Raw genomic sequence first — 6,302 nt, 5'->3', positions numbered from 1 at the left:
AATTTTTTAAAAGCTCAGATGATTTCCCTTCTCGAATCAGAGCCGTGACTCCAAGGCTGGCCCCCCACCAGCCCTACTAGGCGGTTACCCTGCGGGCAGCTGCTGCCCAGGGACGGCGGCCCCCACGCCAGGGCAAGCCTGACACCAAGAGGGAAGGCCAGCGGGAGGAGGCCTGAGTCTCCGGCCGTCACCCTGGACCCTGGGCTGGGTGGCCTGGGCTGGAGGAGGCCCACAGGAGCCCATGGCTGGAGGCTGGATGATCTTCAAAGGCTGGTGGGGTCAGTGGTTAGAGCCCAGCACTGATGTCATAGGCCCATGCGGGAGGGTCCCTGGCTTTCCCACAATGTCAAGTCCCTGGTGTGGGGGAGAAAGGTCTGGGGGATTGGAGACGGCTAAGAAACACATGAGACAATTTCAGACGATACTTCCTGCTCTGAAGAGGAGCAAGCAGGCAACTCGGGTGCGGGCGGGTCGAGAGCTGCTTTGGGTGGGAAGGTTGGGCGGCCGCTCTGAGGAGGCTACCGCAGAAAGGGCTGGGGTGGCATCCAGGCAGAGGGACAGAAGAGCAAGCGTCCTGAGGAGGGCTGCAGGGACCGAGAGAAGGCCGTGGGAGCTGGTGGGGTGAGCAAAAGAGTGCAGCAGGGGGAGGAAGATGGTCTGCACGGCTTGCAGTCCCCCTCAGGAGCCCAGATTTTATTTTGGCCTCGACGGGGCATCCGACAGGGGCCTTTGGTACAACAGGAGTCTTTTAGCAAAGCAGTAGCCTTGGGTAGATGCTTGGAAAGGCTGGCTGGAGAGTGGACGTCAGAGGGACAGAGCTGCAGCCCACTGAAAGGAAAGATGACTCAAAGGGTCTCCTCTCTGAGGGCTTGTGCCACTCCCAGATGACACAGGGGAGGTGGCTGGGTGATGTTGGAGACGTGACGCATCTTTTCTCTCAACACTGGCCGTGGCGTTTCTCCAGGAATCAGTCTCTGTGTCTCTCTGCCTCCTCCCCTCCACCTCCATCCACCCCTGCCCCTTCTCCATCCCCGTAGAGCCCCCAGCTTTGGGACAGGGCAGACTAGGAGCACACAGGCGTGAGACAGTCCTGTAAACCAGGGCTGACCCTTTACCACGTCCTCCCGTGTTTAACAACCACCCTGCACCCTTGGAGATGAGACAGAGGGAATGGAGTTAATGAAATCACCAGCCTTTACCTGGCATAAATGGCTCTTCACCCCCAGGTGGGCAGCGATTTGCAAGGCTGAGAGGGTCTGGGCATTAACTGTTCTGGGCACTCTTCCCAGCTCACCGCTCCGTGCAGCTGGAACAAACCACTTTACTTCTCTTCCTTCCCCCTGCTTCGCTCTGCACCCGCTCAAAAGCGGGGCGGTCGTGCTTAATTAGAAAGTGCTCGGGATTCTCGGGAAGGCTCCTATTCCCTCTCCAGATGGGACAACCCCAGCTCTGTGACCAGGGCTGGCACCCATGCCCGATCCCAGGGCATGCATGGTATGGCCTCTGCCTTTGGGATGTCCGGTTTTCCTGTTGAGACCTCCCAGGTCTTGCAGTCATTTGTTTATGGCTGACACGTCTGTGATCAGTGACATCCTGGCAGGGGCAGCTCTTTCCCTCAGGGTCAGCAGCTGCCGGGAGGTCTCAGACAGTCTGGGCTGTTCCAGGTGCTTAGACATTACTCGGTGGCTCCCCACCCCCAGCGGCTCGGATTCTCATCCTTCATCCCCCTGAGTCCGCATGAAGTCCAAGGATAGGCAGCATCTATCACACTTTCCTCCTGGCACACGGAGCAGCTGGAGCTGGTCCAGGTTCTCTTTCGGGTGTTCCTTCTCCAGCACAAAGCCTTTCACTCCCTTCAGCATCCAGGCTCATTGTTGTTCCCTGGTTGAAGCTCTTGAATTTCCAGATTTTTTTTTTTTTTTGAGACGGAGTCTTGCTCTGTTGCACTGGCTGGAGTGCAATGGCGCGATCTCGGCTCACTGCAACCTCTGCCTCCCAGATTCAAGCGATTCTCCTGCCTCAGCCTTCTGAGTTGCTGGGATTACAGGCGTGCACCACCACACCCAGCTAATTTTTTGTATTTTTAGTAGAGACAGGGTTTCACCATGTTGGTCAGGCTGGTCTCAAACTCCTAACCTCAGGTGATCAGCCCACCTCAGCCTCCCAAAGTGCTGGGATTTCAGGCGTGAACCACTGCTCCCAGCATTTTTTTTTTTTTTTTTTTTGAAGGAGTCTCACTCTGCTGCCCAGGCTGGAGTGCAGTGGTACGATCTTGGCTCGCTGCAACCTCCGCCTCCTGGGTTCAAGTGATTCTTCTGCCTCAGCCTCCTGAGTAGCTGGGACTACAGGTGCACATCATCACGTCCAGCTAAGTTTTGTATTTTTAGTAGAGATGGCTTTTCACCATGTTGGCCAGGCTAGTCTTGAACTCCTGACCTCAGGTGATCCACTTGCCTTGGCCTCCCAAAGTGCTGAGATTACAGGCGTGAGCCACTGTGCCTGGCTGCCAGATTTTGAGTGCTTCCCACAGCAGGCTTCCAGTCTCCGCTGCACATCTCTGTTGAGTATTTGTTATTGTTTTTGAAGCAAGAGCCTGCTCTGTCGCCCAGGCTGGCGTGCAGTGGTGCGATCATGGCTCACTGCAGCCTCTACCTCCTGGGGTCAAGTGATTCTCCCACCTCAGCCTCCCTCATAGCTGGGAGTACAGGCACTCCCCACCACACCTGGCTAGCTTTAAAAAGTTTTTTTTTTTTTTTTTTTTGTAGACACAGGGTCTCGCTCTGCTGCCCAAACTGGTCTCCAACTCCTGGGATCCTCCCACCTCAGCCTCCTAAAGCACTGGAAGGCATGAACCACTGTGCCCAGCCCTTCGGTTGGGTAGTTGAATATTACTTAAGCTGGAATTGTAGTTTTCAATTTGGTAATCCTCCCAGTTACTGTGTAACCAGAGAGGAGATGTGGTTGGGAAGGGTTTTCTTCTGGGGGTCTGGAGGCCGGATCTGTTCCCCCCCAAGCCATGTGACCTTGAGCTAGTCAGTTCACTTTCTGAGCCTCAGTTTTGCTGTTGGGCTGTTTGGAATCCAAAGTGAATGGCCTAGCAACCTCTGATGCAGGAGGACATCCCGGCCGTCCCATGCAGATGAGAAGTTCTGAGTCCTTCATGCAGCCCAGGGAGAAAATCTCTCTTCTGAGGGTCCATAATCCCTAGCTCAGCCGCCCAACACCTCTGCATCTCACAGGTCTGGTCTCTGGGGTTGGAGGCTGCCGGAGACATCAAGCCAAGCCAGGTGCGAGGACAAGGTGGGACGAAATGGACAGAGGCTCATTCCTATGCAGCCAGCCAGAGCCCACCTGTGACCTCCACAGATGACCTCCCACCTGCTCCTGGTTCCTTTCCCTAACAACCAGATTGAGCCATTCCACATCCCAGTGCTCAAATCCCTCAGTGGAGCCACCAAACAGTGGTTCTCAAAGTAGGGTCCCCGGAACAGCAGCTCTTCCCACCCCGATCCATGCCCCGTGCTTGTTAGAAATGCAAAAGGGTCTTATACAAAAATTAGCCAGGCGTGGTGGTGCAAATCTATAGTCCAAGCTACTCAGGAGGCCGAGGCGGGAGAATTGCTCGAACCCGGGAGGTGGAGGCTGTAGTGAGCTGAGATCGTGCCACTGCACTCCAGCTTGGGTGAGAGAGCGAGACTCTGTCTTAAGAAAAAAAAAAAAAAAGAAATGTAAATTCTCAGGCCCCACTCCAGACCTACAGATCTGGAAATTCAGGGGGTGGTGCCCGGCGGTCTGCAGGAATTAAGCCATCCAGGGGGTTCTGATGCCCCATTGTGTACGTTGGGAAGAGCTGCATTAGAGAATCTGCGAGGGACACCCCCTCACGCAGAGAATGTCACAGCCTCCATAACAATAGCAACACGTGACTCTCATACACCCCCCCACCCCCAGTGCTAGCCACCTCCCTCTGTTCACTGCACCCAGCACCATCCCTTCCAGGGAGAAAAGAATTGTCCTTCCCATTTTACGGAGGAAGAAACTGAGGCTCGGGGCCCCGCCCAAGGTCACAACTAGCAGATGGCTGCACCAGGGCCCAAACCCAGGCCTCTTCATTCCAAGGGGAGGGCTCTCTCCCGGACACTTTGGGTTTCCAGGGCTTCTTAGACCAAGAGAGTAAACGTGCGTCCCCCCCACTAGAGAGGCATCCCCCCTTCCAGCCCTCTCCCCAGTTCCCAGTTGCAATCTTAGGCATGAACATCCAGGAAACATAAATTTCGCCTGGCAGTTGAGTAACAGCTCTGAAAGGAGTTACACGTCAGGGGGATGGGACTTTATTTCTCAATGAAATAGCCTTTTTATGGTTGGAATAAAAGTGCCAGGGGGAGCCTCACGCCAGGAAGTAGCAAGTTATTTGATAAACTCCTCCCGACAGGGGTGGGGCTGCGTGGGAGGTGGCGGCCAGAGAGAAGTTCCCCCCATTTCCAGATGCATGTTTCTCTTCAGGTTAGCGCCGTGGAAGCCGCCGGGGGCCTGTGGGCCACCCAGCTGGAAAAGGGCTGAGTCTGGGGCCATGCCAATGCCTTTGCTCTAATACCAGGTCTCGGAGCAGAGCTGCAGTTCAGATAACGAGCAGCAGGGGGCAGCATAACCCACCGTTCCAGCCCGTCTGGTGGGCGCTGCCGGGGGCTGCGAAGCCGGGGTCCCTGAGGCTCAGCCTTCGGAGGAGGTCAGCAGTAGCCTCCTCTCTGGGACCTCTTCCTCCTCCCTTCAGCCCTTCCCACTCCCGTCCCTTCATGGCAAGGACAGTTTGTCATCCTTACCCTGGTGGCAGCCTCTGCCCAGATGCAAATGCTCATGGGGGTGGGAGTAAGTGGCAGGGGGCTTCTCCATCGCCTCACCCCCTGGCTGCTTTCTCAAAGCTTCTCCGGCTTTGCTTTGGACTTCATTAGCCCCTCGGCTTCCTTCTGAGGGTCGTCAAGGGGTCTCTGTGTTTGTGGGTGGGTGGGTGGCTCTTGCGGGCGGGGTACCATAGCCTGCGTGGTCACTGGGGGAAAGGGGACAGGAGAAAAGCCTGAAGGACAAAGAGAAAGCAAGGAAGCCTCCTCGTTTGAGAATGTGCATGATTGGCAGGTTTACGGCCTCGAGAAGGTGCACGGTATTCCACACAATCAAGTCATTTTTAAAAATAATCTCTCTGCTTAAGTCGTACACGCTGCTAATTGCATTTTAATAAGTCTCTTAAAATCTTGCCATATTTTTTAATATCCTAATATTAGGTAAGTGATTGCGGGGGACACTGGAGGGCATGGGGAGTTTATGTAGCAGAGAGAGGGCTGTGAGGAAGCCCGGGGGTGGTGGCCACCCAGTGGCCTGTGGTGTGTGTGGGTGATGGGTGGATGTCTGTGTTTGTGTGACCTGTGCAAGATCCCGGGGTGTGTGTCCACAGACAGGGCTTCCCTCGGCCACAGTCCTGGACGGTCGGCCCTGTCTTCAGCCGCAGTGCCAGAAGTCACTTATTATACCTGCTGGGGTCCTGCAGCCATAGGGGATGGACAGGCTTCCTCCTTCCTTTCCATCCTCTGGCCCCAAACTAGAGCATCTGGACCAGAGGGGACCTTCCACCCAGTTCCTCTTCTCCTCTTTTTCCCAGGGATGCAGGCCCTGAGCCCAGAGAGCAGAGGTGACTTGGCTAAGGCCACATAGCAAGAAGAGGACCAGGGGGAAAGTCAGACTCAGTCTTTTTTTTTTTTTTTTTTGAGATGGAGTCTCACTCTGTTGGAGGTTGGAGTGCAGTGGTGTAATCTCGGCTCACTGTAACCTCTGCATCCCATGTTCCAGCGATTCTCCTGCCTCAGCCTCCTGAGTAGCTGGGATTACAGGCAAGTGCCACTACGCCTGGCTAATTTTTGTATTTTTAGTAGAGACGGGGTTTCACCATGTCGGTCAGGCTGGTCTCGAACTCTTGACCTCATAATCAACCCGCCTTAGCCTCCCAAAGTGCTGGGATTACAGGCGTGAGCCACCGCGCCCGGCCTCAGACCCAGTCTTGAGAGGGCAGAGGAGGAACTGCCTCGTCTCTCTCGTGGCAGCTCAGGGCGTTGTCTGCAGCATCTGGCCAGCATCCTTGCGTGCACACTGCGTGCTCCAACCTCACTGTGGGGAGAAGGTGAGTGGCTGCCGGTGGTGGCTGCCATTCCTGGAGCCCTTACTACGTGCCAGGTGCCCCGCTGAGTGAGTTTCCCTGAACAGCCCTATGGGGTGAGTGATTTAGGATTCCTGGGTGGACCCACAGCTAAGAAATG

Source organism: Aotus nancymaae, unplaced genomic scaffold (genome assembly GCF_030222135.1).
Source record: "Aotus nancymaae isolate 86718 unplaced genomic scaffold, 86718_ANA_hifiasm-v0.15.2.pri h1tg000053l, whole genome shotgun sequence".
NCBI classification, from domain to species: Eukaryota; Metazoa; Chordata; class Mammalia; order Primates; family Aotidae; genus Aotus; species Aotus nancymaae.
Note: the sequence above shows the minus strand (reverse complement) of the source record.